The sequence below is a fragment of the Lutra lutra genome, chromosome 4 (genome assembly GCF_902655055.1).
Source record: "Lutra lutra chromosome 4, mLutLut1.2, whole genome shotgun sequence".
Lineage (NCBI taxonomy): Eukaryota > Metazoa > Chordata > Mammalia > Carnivora > Mustelidae > Lutra > Lutra lutra.
This window is the reverse complement of record NC_062281.1, coordinates 119,171,131-119,188,455: the sequence shown is the minus strand read 5'-3', so window position 1 is coordinate 119,188,455 and position 17,325 is coordinate 119,171,131. Positions and strand designations below refer to the sequence as shown.

Sequence of the window (17,325 nt, the reverse complement as noted above, 5' to 3'; positions counted from 1 at the left end):
TTTTATTCTATACCTTATGTATAATTGTCATTATATGGACTAACAACTAATCCTGAATCCCTCCTATAAAAGGAGACTTCAAATACGCTTGTGGAAATTTGAAATACATGATCATGTGATGGCTAGTACAAATGATTTCACAAAATGGGAAAGTATTCTCCAAGGAAAACATTCAATTTGCCAACGTAAGTGTAAATAAAATACTAATACTATAGTACCTATTTTTAATACATAGCTTGTATAAACAAAAAATATTTAAATCATTATCTTCTGAGCAGTGAAGGCACACACAAAACCTGAATTTTGTCAGATGTGCCCATCTTATCAAAACTGGCATTGTGGGGTCACCTGGGTGGCACAGTCGGTTAAGTATCTCCCTTTGGTTCAAGTCTTGATCTCAGGGTCCTGGGATCAAGCTCCACGTTGGGCTCCCTGCTCAGTGGGGAGCCTGTTGTACTCCCTCCCTCTGCCTCTCCTGTGCTCTTTCTCTCTAACTCTCAAACAAATAAATAAATAATCTTAAAAAAAAAAAAAAACACCTGCCATTTTTATTCTATTCCTTAAACTCCATGAACTCTACTCATTCCCCTCACCTCATTCTAAAAACCATTCCAATTAATCCCACCCACCTGTGAATAGTCTCCTTAACATTTTGTGTATAATTTGTTCCATGTCATCTTCTACCCAGAGCTGACCCAGAACGTTAGAAATAGATAACATCCACTCCAGCCCTCTAATTTTACAGATTAGCAAACCAGGAATTAGAAAGACTTAGTGATTGGCCCACCGTTACACAGCTAGTTAGTAGCACAGCCAAGACTTGTCCACATGCTGCTTTGTAATTACTCTGTGGTTGTTCATGTTTTTATTCCACATTCCCCTTCCTATTAGAGCTAACACACTCCTCTTCCAACCCCACAAAATATCTCAGCTACCACCTACTGAGCACCTACTGTGTTTTTCACAATTTCTCATTTCATCCTGTCAACAGCCCAAGAAGATCCTTCACTCTATAGTGAGAAAAGTGAGACTTCAAGAGGCTCAACCACCCAAGGGTCACCAGCTAGTAAGTCCTGGTACAGCGTCTGAGCCCAGGTCTGCCTGATTCTCTTGACACCACAAACAGGAGCTCCTCCCTCCCCGAACACACAGTGGAACTGGTTACCAGAACCCTATCAGAGGGCCTTACAGATGAGGTGGCATTTGAGCAGAGGGGTGAGAGACAGCTATGAAAGAAATGCATCCCAGACAGAGGGGAGAGCGAGTGTAAAGGCCCTGCTGGGAGTACACACTTTGTGTGTTCGCAGAGCAGACTACATCCAGCACAGTACAGCAGAAAGTATGGGGACCACCCCCTGGCCGATTGGGGTTCAAATCCTGCCCTGTGTCTTCCTACCAGTGTAGCTGTGGGGAGCTTACTAAATACCTCCAAGTCTCAGCTATAAGGTAGAAATAATGATTCTATTTCCCTAATGGGGTTGTTACTAGAATTAAGTAAATTAGTAACACAGAAAGTACTTAATACCTAGTATGTTCTTAGGTTTCAGGAAATGGTGGCTATGATTTTTAACTAGATCATCGATAACATCTACGTTCAAGACAATTTATTTTCAGTTTGATAGTTTTGAATCTGAGAGTTAAGTTATGCTGTTAGTTTTGTACATGGCCAATAACTTCCTCCTAAGCCTTCGACTTCCTTAGCTGGACTTCCTGTCCTGATGAGGAGGACTCTGTGGGAAGCACACTGATGTTATCACAGAAAGAGCAGGAGGCAAATTATTCTAAAATCCCTGTTACACTAATACAAATTATGCTCTTCATTCAACATAACCCCTATCTCCAAAAATCAGATGCTTCTTCAGAACTGTAACTCACCGTCCCTTGGATTTAAGTCACTGGTTTCATAAAACAGATCTCACCAGTCTCGACTCCTCACTAGCATCACTGACAGAAGCTGGTGGTAATTTCAACTGCACCCCATTTTGAGAAGGGTTAAAACTTCTCTTCAAAATTAGGACATAATTTAATTTAAAAACAAAAAACAAAACAAAAAAACCTTTCTCCGTTGTCCTTTTGGATTAAACTTAGTGTTTCTTTTCAAAGAAATTAGAACATCAAAGCAAAATTCAGGAGTCATCTGGCCTGGCAGTCCCCAGACTGTTCCTTAGAGCACAGCCCTGAAGCAATCAGGAAGGTTCGGTGAGTGGCCCTGTGGATGGGCCCAGAGCCAAAGGAAGATGTCAGGGCCACAGGGAAACTCCGCTCCTCTGCCATATACCCTCTCCCCCTGCTCTTTTCTTTAATGCTATGTTTACTTTTCATCTGTGCAACCCAATGGGTTAAAGGGCAAATCACAGGCAGAGACAAACCATGGCAAGCCCAAGCCTGTGAGAGGTAAACTGGGAATCTTCCCAAACCACTTGTAAGGCTGGGGAGAGCCCATGGTTGCTGTTTTCAGTCAATTAAAAAGAGGTCAATGTTCTAGTATGACAGGTCTTGAATGAGGCTTTTTAAACATCAGATTCTCCTTCTTCTAGACAGACCCGATAGTTTTCCCTTTGTAATGCCTTAAGTATATACATTTAACTGGGGCTGTAAGAAATCCATGAGATCATCTCATTCATTTATTCATCTAACAAGTATTTATCAAGTGCCTGCTCCATACCAGCACTGCTCCAAGTACAGGGATTCAACAGGGAAAAAAAAAACATAAAAGGCCCTGCCACCTCATGGAGCTTACCTTCTAGTCAGAGGAAACAAATTATAAATATATGTAATTATATATGAGATAGAGATAAATGCTAAGAAAACAAAACAGAGAAGAAGGAAAGGAAATTTTGGGGGTCCTTGGTTTGGTTTATTTCTTTGTTTAGGGTAAGGACCTACAGGAAGTGAACTGTAGATATCTAAGAGAAAAACATTCCAAGCAAAGGAAACAGCACATGCAAAGGTCCTGAGATAGCATGTCTGTCACGCTCAGGGAACAGCAAACAGGCCAGGATGCTGGAGCACAGAGAGTAGACCAGAGAGCACAACAGTGAGTTCGAAGAGGTAATCGCCAAGGAAGTCGCAGCTGGTTGTCTGCAGCTTTATAGATTATTGTAAAGATTTTGGCTTTTACACTGAGAAAGACAGAACATTAGAGTATTTTAAGCAGAGGAATGACAGGATCTGACTTCGGTTTTGTCAGAGCCACTCTGGCTATTGGGTGGAATATATTGCAGAGAAATAAGAAAGGAAGAACTACTCCCCAGCTGTGTGACCCAGGTACCTGGCTGTTCTCATCTTCAGAGGGACTTGGGATTATTCCTAACAGCCACTCTAACCCTAAACACTCTGAGTTTATTTCCTTTGCATTTTCTATACAGTTACAGTTTATACCCGCTGTAAGCCTCATCTCTCCCCAAACCTTTAGCTGAAGTGGAAGTGAGATGAAGAATTCAATCTGACAATATATGTTATATGCCAAGCTCATGTCACACTTTCAAGGTACAGAGATGATGGGACTCGATCCTGCTCTAGAAGTCCACAATCTGGCAGAGAAAGAAAAAAAGTTCTCGGGAGGTAGCAGAAATCCTGTGAGAGAAATTAAGGGAAGAAACAACTAACCCAACTGCCAGGAGGAGCCATGTGTGGCTTCACCACACTGACAGCAGAGAGAGAAACCCTGGATGAGGAAGCAAGAGACGACCAGAGAAGGGAAGAGAGGGGACGCTAAACGAGACAAGTTCAAAGGCTTCGGAGCATGAGAGCACATGGCACGCTCTGGAAACCATAAGGACTCTGGTATGAGCATAGTGAGGTTCAGGAAGAAGTGGAAAGAGAAGTGGCCTGAAAAAGTAGGCTGAGGCTACATTGTTAGTAAGTGGACATCTTGTGCCAAGGATGATGGAACAGCAGTGATTTTTAAAATGTAAGAAATGAAAACAGAGATTTGTGTTTTAAAAGGTACCAACCGAAATGGATGAATTGTTGGAAACAGAGATGTCGAAGCCAGGAAAATTAACTGAAGGACCCGCGCAACAGTGCAGATGAGATGATGATTTGGGAATGGAGAAGAAAAGAAAAGGTCAGCTGAGATCTGCTAAAAAGGTAAGCCGCGTGTGACTGGTCTTATTCAGCTCAGAGAAGTAAGCAGAAGGCAGTTTAGTGTGCCTGAGGCTCCTCGCTTGGTAACTGGTGCCATTTACTGACAGAGGAAATGAAGGATTGAGACTGGGGACCACAGAGAAATAGTGTGTTGGGTCTGGGACTTGGTTTAAACAGAAAGACCTACAGAACCACCAGGTAGCTGCTGGAAATAAGTGTATGAAATATAAAACTGGAAGTTACTGGTAGAGACGTGGCCATTGAGGCATGGAAATGTGAACAACAAAATGTAAACTGAGAAGAGAAGGGAAAGGGAAAAGAAAGAACCTTGGAGAATGCCAATACGTAGGGATCAAGCACTGGAAAAGAAACCTGAAGAGAGATGGGGAAGGAAAGGGGGAAACCAGAAGAAGTAGCTCTAGGGAAACTAAGATGATAAAACTCGGGGAAAGAGTTAAGCAGCAAAGGTCCCAGATAGAGGACAGTGGAGATGCTGACTGAAAGCAAGCATGAATTTTGCACCTTGCACCTTTTCTAGCACCTTGGTAACGCCTTCGTAGGGTGGGTGTGGGAGCCTGCCTGCAGCCGGCTGAGGTCTTCAGCAGGAGGTGAGAAGAAATGAGCCAATAGCCAAACACCACGAGCCTCAGCAGACTGCCTTGTTACCAAAGAGTCTGCACCATTAGGAAAGTTTTATTCAATACTCTGTGGAGGTGTAAGGTGTGAGAAACAGGAACTAAGATCTGCTGGGGGTGATCTTCTGGTAGCGCAAAGGAGATTTCTTTGGTAACACCTGGGTATCGTAGGACCACTAATCCTGAAACTAGCCACAGGCATTCAGAAAAGCCTAGGTGCTTCTGACAAGGACTGAGGACACTATCTGCACCCACACATCACCCAAATTCCAATTAGGCTTCTCACCCCAACACCCTTAGCCTTTCTTCACCAGCAGAGTAATGCTCAGCAGCATTCGAGCTTGGTAAAAAGTGTTCGCAAAAGCCCCACCGCACTGACTACCTGGTATGATGCTGGCGTCCATGACCTGACACCATTCGGACTGGAAAAGCCTCTCCCAAACACACCAGCCATTGTCAGCACAATCTGCCTGAGAACTCTGAGAAACAAAAAGGAGCTGAAGGAGAAGTTTTTAATCCCAAATTTATTCTTAACTTCCGATACAGAACACTTGAGAAAAATTTGAGAGCCAACCAGAAAGACTTAACAGATTTCTTTGTTAATGTGCATCTACAGTCCTTTCTCCTTTACCCTCCACAAAAAAGCAACCCAACCCCCAAATGATCATTTTCCTTGGCTTAATTTCCCTATTTTTGTGATATATAATTGGAAACAGACTGCTTTTTCCTGGCTTCAGAGAACAGGATCTTTGGGGTTACAGGAGTTGCCAACTACAGAACCTCAGCCTTAGCAAAGTTTCTTTTGCAAAACTTGTACCTATATACCTACTTAAAAGAGATCTTAATTCCAAAGAAAACACTTAAATCCCTCATTATTATACAAAAGTTCATTTTGTCCTAATGAATTAGATGCTACCCTCCCTTTTCCACCCAGTTAAGCTAAAGAGAATCCTGCTCTGAGTTCAGTTATCTCCCAACTGAACATTACCAAAAGCCCTACACCCAACAAGGTACCTAAATGGGATGCTTTCTGGAACTATTTTGAAGAATTTAGTAGGACTGATTCTACATGAAACTTTATTAGCCCACACACTGAATAAAATTAAAATCTTGAATATCTTAGAAAGCAAAACTCTAATAATGAAATAAAGACGCCACAAACTGAGAAACGCACAACTCCAAGAGAAAAAAAAAAAAAAAAGTGAAAAGTATCAAGTAGGTCATCCTTCCCCTGGCTCCAAAAACATGATGCATCCAATGGTTGGGGAACAATTATAATGGATGAATATGACAGATACAAAAGAAAAGCCTGGTGGATATTCACAAAGTTGGTTGTTATCCTAAGTAATTTTTTCATGATTCCCGTGGTATTTGATGAATACACAACAGATAACAATCTCTATAAAGACAAAAGAATAAGAAAACTAAGGAATGTCTGCTAAGAAAGGCTTTTTGACAGAAAGAGACCAGCAATAGTAAAGATGCCCATTTAGAAGATCAGAAACTTCTCCCACACACATAGGGAACACCTTACAATGTAATAATGCAAAATGTATGTAATGAGTCAACGGTGCATTCCCTCAAAGCTGAAGTTAATTCGCCAGCCAACTGCACAGTCTAATACAACAAAATGAGACATTTATTCTTTATGGACACTCAGAAGAGAGTTTTGTGTTTGAGTATGTTTTGTTCTAAAAGAAAAATAGAAAGAGATCACTCATAACAACACAGGCAGTGCCACACAGAAGACACAGGGCTTTGAGATTGGAATCTAAGAATTTCACTTAAAATAACCTTCCAATTATTAAAAAAAAAAAAAAGCCACATTCTGCTCCAGCCATCATCATACAGTTAATTATGAAATGAAATTTGCAAATAGGCAGCAGTGTATTTTTGCACCCAATGACCAATTTCACACTGTCAAAACACATAAATCACTAAAAATGCTAACAGAATTATACTCCCAAAAGGAAATCTTTTCACATAACAAACTGAATTAAGCATTCATCAACTTCCCGTTAATAAAAGAGTAAATAAGAATTAAAAAAAGAAATCCAAAGTTCTGCTAGACCATCCACCTAGTCCTTGGTGTTCTTACCCATCAGTGGTGGTTAGTCATCAGACCTAGAGAGCTGCAGACCTTCTCCCAGGGCAATCCAATCAACAGGAAAGCCCAAGGACTAGTATCTATAAAACTGTTTTCTAAAGATCATTTTCTGAAGGACTAATTAACTTAAATGTGTTTTTACAAATGTTCCATCTGCAATTTCACACAAAATCCTGACCTTCAGCATGTACCAAGGAAATGAATTATGTACTTGGAAGGACAAACAAGCAGACGCTTTCTTCTCTACAAACAGTACCCCATTCTGACCCCCTTTCCCTTGGAGCCCAGCGTCCAAGAGATAGGGAGAGTCTATGCTTCTGTATCACCATCCTTTTTCATAAAGTAAAGATAGCGATAATATTTTAGATTTAATTCTGAATTATTGCTATGGCAACAATTTAACATTAAATCCTAAAAATGAACTTTGCTACACTCCACTCTAATTCAGAGTCCTCTTGCCAGACTTGAAGGTTTCAGCACCAACATCAGTATTAATCTTTTTTTCCCCTATGATTATGTTTAAGCAGGAGATACCAGGATGGCCTAAGGGCATGACTCTGGGGCTCTTATTTCAGACCTTCAGTAATAATCTCAATTTTAAAAGATATCATGCCTCGTAAGTATGTCCTTAGTTATCCTCTTACGAAGTCTTGAAGGTTGGCCTAGAAAAACCAAAGAATAAAAAATGCACAAGGTCCAAATCAGAGTGGCCTCAAGAGAATGTTTACAAATGTTTCAAAAACTAAATATTGGCACACATCTTGGTTGAGAGATAAAAATCATTACTCTCCCTCTGAAAGAAGGAAAAAATATTCAGAAATCTGTGCTAAATCTTAAGCAAGGGCTTTGCAAACAGAAAATAAGGCTCAACGTCAGTTAACAAACAAATGTTTTATTTCAAAAGATATAAAACAAGAAATCTAGAAATGGACAGAGCCCAGGAAATGGACCTAGATCATTTTTTTATAAAGTCCTTCTAAGCTGTGTTGATTTATTTCAGCTTGACTGGAAACCAACCAAATTAGCAATAGCTTATATTTTATGAAATGCTACAAAGAGACAATGCTGTCATTCCAAGTGTTAACTCTGAAGATGTGGAACCAGAGAAATTACTGCCACGGATCTTGGTGCAGTAATTTTCTTTAAAAGCCACAAAAGCTCTTACTGAAACAGTTAAAGGCTAACTGTTATTTGTGGAAAGTGACCTTTTCATAACACCTGGATTTGTTCATTTACATTCCAAACTGTCCATATTTCTAGAGGTGATACAAGATTACTTACAAGGTAAAGACCTCTAAAAGCATTTACTTGAGTTATGCAAATTTCAAAAGGTACTTAATATTAAGTTTCAAAATTTCAGAAGTTAAAAATCACCAGGAAAATGCTCCAATGTACAAAAGTGATAAAATCATTTTCAAACAGCTGTTAAGAGCAAGTAAAGAAGAAAAGGGGGATAACTGTCCTCATTAATTAATGAACCTGACAATTATAATAAGTTTTTGTCCAATAGCAATCAAGGGAAAAAATATTTTCAAGATGGGTTATCCAGAACAGAGGTAATTCAAAAAGATGACAGCAAATTCACCCAGAAAAAAATATTACAGCAATATCAATAGTTACCAGTCATCCTCTAAATTCTAACTGTTCTGTTAGTCTGAAATGTAAAGTCAGGACTTTCCAGATTTATCATCCCAGGAAATCAGTGGTCAGTTACGTCCTAAAGAAGTCAGTGTGACCACCTTCGCAGTGCCATACTCAAGAGGACATTCAAATTCCTAGGCCGCTTGGGTCCAGATTCTGCCCTTCAGCAGAGTCACCTGACTTTTACAAGAAGCAACTCAGTTTGCATGCAAAAGGAAAAGATTAATTCCTTTGAGACTTAAAAAGAATAGGACAATACCTTCTTTTAAGCAAATCCATTCTGTCAATCTATAAAGGCTTTCCAAGACAAAGCCTTAGGAAGCCTTAAGGCATCTTGGCCCCCAGCTTTAAGAGGCTTGAAAGAGGACAGCTAATTTGCCAAACTCTAAGACCACGAACCAGAAGCCTATTAAGGGTAGGGAGCTAAAAAATGTTGCTGAAGAGCGCAGTACATCAGATCATGGAAGACTAAGTTAAATCAGAAATAAGATGCTACCCTGAAGGAACTATTGCAATGCTGAGATTTATAAAGAAGGGACTAAATTTGAAAGTTTTTTTTTTTCCAAAAAAAGTTATTTTTTTAAAAGGATCCACATGCCCTTAGCTTGCTAAATGAAATAAAGTCAAAACTACCTGATACACAAGAAACAAGGAAACCATCCTACAAAACTGCAGGCAAAGACTGAAAACCTTTTTCAAAACTCAGTTTTTAGGGACACCTGAGTGGCTCAGTCAGTTAAGCGTCTGCCTTTGGCTCAGGTCATGCTTCTCCCTCTCCCTGCCTCTCCCCCGGCTTGTGCGTATGCACCCGTTTTCTCTGTCAAATAAATAAAATCTTTAAAAATAAATAAATAAATAAATAAATAAATAAAACTTAGTTTTACTGTATTTCCAAGCATGTTAATTCTTAAAAATATTTATATTATATTTATAAGAATGAGTGTCTATGAGGTCTATCACACCTTTACTAGACAAACAGGATACTTCTGAACTATTACTGTTTACTAAAATATAAGCCTCTGAAGAATGCCTAGAATTGCTGTTATTCAGGACTGTTATTGCACGTGGAAGATGTTGATCAAGAATGATAATGACAGGATTCTAAGTGCACCAACCTCCCTGAGAACAAATTCACTACATCCAATTTTCTACAAAAGATAAATGAGGATCATTAAAAGATTCACAATGGACCTCTTCCGACTCCCAGTTCTCCTAGATAACTTGAAATATTATTCAAAGTGCACAAAATCATCTTAAAGACACTTCTTAGGGAAAACAAATGGCAAAAACCACGTGCAAGTGTATTTAATGTCTGTCCAACCACCAGAGTTCTTGACATATGTCCAACAGATAGGCTTGGTCCTCAAGGTCATTCTTATTGTAAATCAGTTGAAATTAAACGCAGCTTTCCACTGTAAACTCAGAAAGCAACTTGGTGATTTTGCTAGATAAAGCCACAACATTTTCCATTTCTGAAATGTATGTTTAACACTCTAAAAACTGGTTTAAGTGCCTAATAGACATCAATGGTGTATTATACTCCCCCTATTGGCTAATACTCAAAATAACAATGAATTCCCCAGGGGTTGCCTTTGAAGTGCTGGGGTTCAAAAGTAAGTTGGAGATTTTTATATTTAAAAACATGAACTGGATCAACAGTTGTTAAGCAAAGCTGCCATGTAATGGTCCAATTCCATCAAAACAGGAAAAATTAAAGCTGACAAATGACAAAGACAAATTGAGGGGCTGAAAATATGCTGAAGCTTGAAACACTAAACAATGCAGAATTAAAGCCAAAAACAGAGAACACCAAGAAACAGAGCAACATCCTTTAACTGACACAATGGCATGAAATCCATTTCATTTTAATAGCCCTTAAGGGGGTAAGAATTATTTCCCTGCCTCCTGTGCCAACCCCAAGCTGTTTCCTAAGGAAGCCAAGTAACTCTGACAATGTGTAGAGAATAAAAGAAATTAAGAATAAAGATTCATATTAATGCTAATCAGGGTTCTGTTTTTAATTACTTGGATCCGGTTTCAGAGCTGCAATGTGGCACCCCAGTAAGCACATCACCTAAATTAATCACAGATACCTTATTCCTGTTTCAAGGGATATGTCCAACTAAAATGGAAAGCTGAACAACGTGGGAAGACGCCTGGGCTCACCGCACCCAAACCTGACTGCACTTGCTGCACTCGGTGACTCAACTAGCTCTAGAGTCAGAACAGAAAATAATGGGTTGAGCAAGTAACTAACCTCTACAGTCTCATCTGAGAAATGGGGCTGATAGTGTTTTAACCACAGAGCGGGTGTGAAGTTTAAGTGGTCCGCAAGGCATACAGGAGAGTGACACACAGTCTGGGCTCAATGAACGTCAGTTATCATTGTTCAAGAGAAATAGCTGATTTTACAGTGAAGTAACTGTGCCTTACAGTATCATTTCAGGATAATTAAAAAGTCTTGACCCGTACTTCGTTCCTTATAGAGACTTCTTTCCACCCAAACCGCTCACTTTTCTTCTAAGGGAGATGTTCAGAAAACCCACGGTTCCCCCATCGCAGGCTGTCACTGCTACCATCCTTTACCCTCTGCTCGTTTCCCATCACCTCTGGACTCAGGACAAGCAGTTCTAACACTTGCTCGGCGCTAGTACTTTACATATATTAAATCATTCAATCCTCACAGTGACTTTATGAGACCTATTATTATCCCCATTTCCCAGCTAAGGAAATGAGCGATTTTCTTCTCTCAGCTCTTTTAGAACACACTAAATCCATTAGGTTCCACTGTGCCAAGGTAAACCACGCTTGACAATGCCGGGTACCTACACTACGTGATTCTGCAAAGTGGGCAAATGCCCTAATAACAAGTCTGGAAGCAGATTCTTCTAGCAACAGCCCAAAGACTTCCAGTTTGTTCTAATCAAATAAACAGGCTAAGAGAACTCTTCAAAATGAACTGGGTAATGGGCTAATCTGTTAGCAGGGGGGAGCGTTCTACGCGGGGCTCAGGGCTGCAGCGCTGCTCTCCGCGCCGCCCGCACCACACCTGGAGGGCGCCTGCTGCGGGGAGCGCCGCTCACGTCGGTGCGCTAGTCCCAGGGCGCAACCTACGCAACGGCAAATGAGTGCAAACCCACAACAAACCTCTCCCACCACGCTGTCACGCGCCCAAGTGGAAGTGGTCCGCGCCCGGCGGGGGTCGGAAGAAACCGCGGAGAGCAAGAGCGAGGACAGAAGTCTTCCTCCAGGACAGCGCATCGCCGCGAGCGCTGCCCACCCGACCCAGGACCGCCGCTCCCCACGCACCGCGGGCCACGGGTCCCGGCTCTTCCGAGCGTAAACACTGCCGCACCAACGCCGCCCTCCCGAGCCCGGGGGTCCGGGCGGCCGGTGCAACCCCGGCCGCGAACAGACACGGAGCCTCGCGCAGCGCCGAAAAACACCGCGCAGCCTGCAGAGCCCGCGGCCGGAATGGGCGCAGGGCTAGTGGCGCGGGCTGCAGCGCCGCGGGGCCGGGCCCGCACGTACCTCGGAGGCGGCGTGTCAGGCGGAGATCCACCCGCCGCAAGTTGGAAGAGAGCAGAGGAAAGTTTCCCCGCCCAGCGCTCGGCGGCCGCGAGCTTCGGCAGCTGCTGCGCCGCGGCACAACTACGCCATCCGGACCCGCCGGGACTTTCACCTCCTGCAGGGCGCTCCGGGAATCGCCCAGGGAAAGCGACCGGGCACGAGAGCCGCCGACGTCCCTCCCTCACTCACTGGGGAGAGGAAAGCGCCGCTCTGCGTCCCCGAAACCCTCGATTACCCCCATCGGGCCGACCCAGCGCACTCGCTCTGCCTCACACACACGCGCGGGCGGGGACGGGCAAGACGCCACAGCAATCAGCGCGCGGGGGGAAGGGCGCTCCTCCGCCGCCGCCCCACCGAGGGCTCCGCGCGGCCCGGAGACTCCTCCTCCCGCCCCCCGCCTCCTCTCTCCTCCCCCTTTTCCTCCCCGGCTGATGGATGAGTCCCGAGCGCTGCTGAAGCCAGCGTTTCCCCTCGCGCTGAGGAGGGAGGGAGGGAAGGAGCCCTAGGAACGCGCGGGCTGCTGCGCGCGCGAGGTGGGGCGGCGAGTGGGTGTCTCAGTCCTGGGGGCGGTGGGTGAAGATAGGGGGATGCGGACGCCAGAAGCAGGGATCCACTCCCTCAAAGTAGTTTGAAGAACTACGTCCTTCAAACTTTCCAGTCTCTGGAGGCGTTGGGTTTTTATTTGGTTTACTTCAGTCTTGATAATAAAAATTCTAAATCTTCCAGTAAACTGATCACACCCTCCTGCCCACTGCTTAGCAAAGCCCGCCACCACACCCACCCACACACACACACACACACACACACATTCATTCTGTCCCTGTTTGTCTTTCCCACCTCTAATCCTGCTTGTTATCTCAAGATGCGCTCTGATGCTGGGCGCCAGTGAGGTCTTGCCTCCTCCTCTAACAGCGGAGAGCGCCTTACCCAGCCCTTCTCCCTGCTCGCTAAATAAATGAATACAAAGGAGCTAGGTCAGCTTTGCCAGCCATCCTAACATGGGCACGACGGAAACGAAGGTGCAACTTCCGCGTCCCTACCTGCGCCTGTTAATTGTGCACTGCAAGGGGGACGACTGCAGTAAGCAGAACACCACTTTGATACTCTTGCTTACACCTCGTTTTCTTATTAAAAGACAAGACATGTTCGAGAGGTTTCTGAGACTGGACTTCCACTTGGACAAGTTACTTAAAACTCTCCAAGGCTGTTTTCTCCTCTGCAGAACGAGGATCTTGGCCCAGGAGACCTCTCCCAGCTTTAAAGTCCTCTGGTCCCAGGCCTTTAATATACTGGAATTGAACAGAGAAGTTTCTTGTACTATTGCTTATATTATTATTTGGAAAGTTACTCGATTTCTCCACTTTGAAAGAAGAAGTATTTCCAATCCTCTTTCTCTTGTACCTATACATAGGGAATCCAGGAGATACTTTTATAAAGGTCAAATCATCTTTGATTGCCTGACTTACTTTAAACCTCCTCCATAAACCATTCCTTCCTTATCAATATTTATTGAGCACCTACTGCTTGAGAGGGTTGAACTAGGCCTTGGAAATATACATAGTCATAAAACCCCTAAGGTAAAAACAGTCTGGTGAAGTTAGCCTCAGCTTTGATATAGTCTCTCTAGATTTAAGGCCTTTGATTTCCCACAGGCTCAAATTACATAGTATTCATGCTTCACGTTGTCATGTTTTCATTTCAAGTGCAGACATGAACACTTTAATTGGGTGTGAATATCTAATCCTACATTTAAATGTATCAATTATGTTACAGTTTTCTAATTTCATTTTCTTTCTTTCCTTCTTCCTTTCTTTCCTTTTTTTTTTTTTTTAAAGATTTCATTCACTTATTTGTCAGAGAAAGAGAGGGAGAGTGAGCACAAGCAGAGGGAGAAGCAGGTTCCCAGGTGAGCAGGGAGCCTGATTGAGGGCTCATCCCAGGACCCTGGGATCATGAGCTGAGCCAAAGGCAAAGGCTTAACAGACTGAGCCACCTTCTAATTTAATTTCTAGGCATCCCTTTAATATTTTGTTAAGTTTTCTGTTTGCTTGTTTTTTAAGTAAATTCTATTCTAACTCTACACAACTTTGAGATCAAGAGTCACATACTCTACTGACTGAGTCAGCCAGGCACCCCAAGGCTTTCTAATTTCTCAATAAAATGGCATGGTAGAAGAAGAGAGAAAAAAACCAAGTCCTAAGTAATTTAATTCTTAAAAGTGTCTTGTCTTTAGAGAGTGAAGTGACTGTTCACAATGGAGCCAGATTCTCAATAATGTAACTATCAACATCTATTGAACTATTGCTCTGTGTCAAGCAGAGTCCAAAACATTCTATACACATGAATATATTTACTGCTTACAGATCTATAAGGCTATATACAAACCAAGGCCCAGGTACAAACCTACATATATACTGAGGCCTTATAACTTGTCACAATAGCATAGCTAATAAGTGGGAGGTCCAGGATTCAAACCTACATCTATCTAGTTCTGAGCCCAAGTCTTCAACTCCCAGAGCATACTGCCCCCCAAAGCTTTAGATATTGACAAAATGAAAGGTTTGAGGGATTTGGGGCTGATTGGGGTACGTGTGTGTGTGTGTGTGTGTGTGTGTGTGTGCGCACGCATGTGCCGCTGTTTCTTGGTTTGTTTGTTTTGGTTTTTGGGGTTTTTTTTGGCAAAACATCTTTAAAATTCAAGGCTATTTAATTAGTTCAGCAGTTTAAATCGATGATATGGAAAAACACAAGAAATCACATAGGTAGTTACAAAACTGACAATGTCTAGAAGTATTTTCTCTTTAAGCCTTTACACTAATAATGTGATATTATTTTCATAAATCCAGAAACCTAAAGCATTGAGCAAAACTTTAAAAAAAACTTACATTTTCCAGCAAAGTTAAAAAAAAAAAAAAAGATTCCCCTACCTTTAATTAATGACAATATTAACTGATTTGGGGGGAATGAATCCACTCCTTTCTTTGGTTACAAATCAGGACTGCAACCAAGTTATAGTATTTGTCACCATAATATACAAAATTGCTTTGATCCAATGTGGTATCTTGGTCATTTGTTCTGAACATTTTCAGAAAGAATTATAAGCAGAGGCCTGAAATAAAGAGGTGCACTTTATCACACTTAGATAAAAATGTGTGACAGCCAGAATCACACTAATTTACAGAGGCTGTGTTTCTCACAAGGAACCACCCCACCTACAGGTGCAGAACAACTCATTTTAAGAGGACTCATATATTTAGTGACTTATCTCCATATACTGTTGATTAGCAGACAACTGAACAAAGTCATACTAACCTGTTTATGTTCCTTATAGAAGCAAACACCTCAAATTTCTGAAAATCGTTAGAAAATCATTTGGTTTTTCTTTTTTATAAGATCCTCATGCTTTGCACATGGCAAATTCTAACTTACTAAATCCTTATAATAGCCCTAGTATCCTCATTTCACAGATGAGAAGACATGCACAGAGAGTTTAAGTAACTTGTCCAAAGTCACATAACCAGCAAGTGGCAGAGCTAGGTCCCCTGGTCCCGGAGTCTGCTCTGAACATGCACTTTGGGCTGTAGCAGGTGAAAGAGAGCACCCTTCCAGGTATAGACAGTCCCATTTCTTTAGGTTCAATTCTTTAAAAGTTTCAAAAGATAAAAACAAAAGTTAGCATAGGAGAAATATTACCCACTACCACCACATAAAAACAGACTACTTTCACCCAGTGAAGAGGGGAGAAGGGACCCTAACTCTAAAGGTTGTCTGAAACAGCCAACATCTTGGAGGCAATTGCATAAGTATTCTTAAGAATGTGTGACAGAACAGGAACCATATGTTCTGTAAGTGTTGTGACAGGACACTGGTCTACAAACTACAATGTGTGTTCCTACTTTCCGCTTGGTTGACCTATTACTACAGACAGCTTTACTACCTTGTTTCTAAAAATCGCCTATAAAGATTCATACCCGAAGGTGTTTTCCGTATCGACATAATCTAAGGCCATAATCTAAAGCCACATTTTCTATATCTATACCCAAGGTTAGAATTTGGTTCTCGCTAATGAAATCTGCGACTGGCCCATTTCAAGTTAATGAGAAAAAAGTACTGTCAGATGAATCTGTATGCAGAGCAGAGCCCAAAACAGATACCTGATTGAGGCCTGGGGGATGCCTCAGAAAATTTAGAAATAAAAATCCAAAGCACATTCCCTTACAATAACCACAGAGTTCCTGCAAACTTGTCATTTCCTGTGCCGGTGCAGGAACCTCCAATGGAGGCTTCCACAATGCACCTTCAATTTCCCCCTCGGTAGGGCTCCTGACAAAGCAGGAAGCCTCACACCATTTCAAAGTAAGAGCAAACCCCCCCCCATTGCTGTGGTCTTAGCTCTGTAGGGGATGTGGCAGAGTGCCTGCTGCCCCCTCTCAGACTTCACCCTGGCCCCCACCCCCATAGCAACACTTTTTGTTTTGGTCTGGAGAAGAAAAAAAAAAAAAAGACAAACTAGGACATGTCATTTTATGTGGGACACCAAAAAAAGACAAGGAGTACCCAGGACATATATTATTATCTGTGAGTATTACAAATTTCATCGCCTTCAGTTTAACAAATACAAGAAACTCTACTAAAAATACCCCCAATTTTTCAAATACTCCAATTTTAAAATTATTATTGCTATTGTTATTGACCTTCTGTTATTACTGTTGTTATTACTGAGCTCTTACTCTGCCCCAAGGCCTTGTTTTAAGTTTAGCCCTATAAAATTCATTTCCAAACATATTTTGAAAATGGAGATTTCCATGTATTTATTACAAAATTACCTGTTATAATATTTCTTTAGGTCACTCACTGTTCTTTTAATACATAATCTAGGGGCGCCTGGGTGGCTCAGTGGGTTAAAGCCTCTGCCTTCGGCTCGGGTCATGATCCCAGCGTGCTGGGATCGAGCCCCGCATCGGGCTCTCTGCTCCGAGGGGAGCCTGCTTCCTCCTCTCTCTCTCTCTCTGCCTGCCTCTTTGCCTACTTGTGATCTCTGTCTGTCAAGTAAATAAATAAAATCTTTAAAAAAAAAAAAAAAAACGCAATCTAAGCAGGAGAGTTTCCCAACTGGGTCCCGCAGACACATTCTTTTGATTTCAGTAATGAGTTCAGTAAGAAGTTTGTTTTTATTTTGCATTTTTGTTTTACCGATAATGACTTTAGTTTTCTTAAGTCAGTGTTTTTCAAAGTGGGGAACTTATTCCCAGAGGTCTCTGTGAATTTTTTCTTTAAAATGAG

The 17,325-nt window shown here is 42.0% G+C and overlaps 1 protein-coding gene across 4 annotated transcripts in view; it reads right to left on the bottom strand.

The window, feature by feature from the left end:
* TGFBR3 (transforming growth factor beta receptor 3) overlaps positions 1–12,337 on the bottom strand; it is a 199,181-nt gene extending 186,844 nt beyond the window's left edge. For 2 of the 4 annotated variants that reach the window (XM_047725460.1, XM_047725461.1), the window contains exon 1: positions 12,004–12,337. The gene's annotated coding sequence lies outside the window, so the exon portion shown is untranslated. The remainder of the gene's footprint in view (positions 1–12,003) is intronic. The other 2 variants (XM_047725458.1, XM_047725459.1) reach the window with 1 other exon arrangement.
* Positions 12,338–17,325: the final 4,988 nt, after the last annotated feature.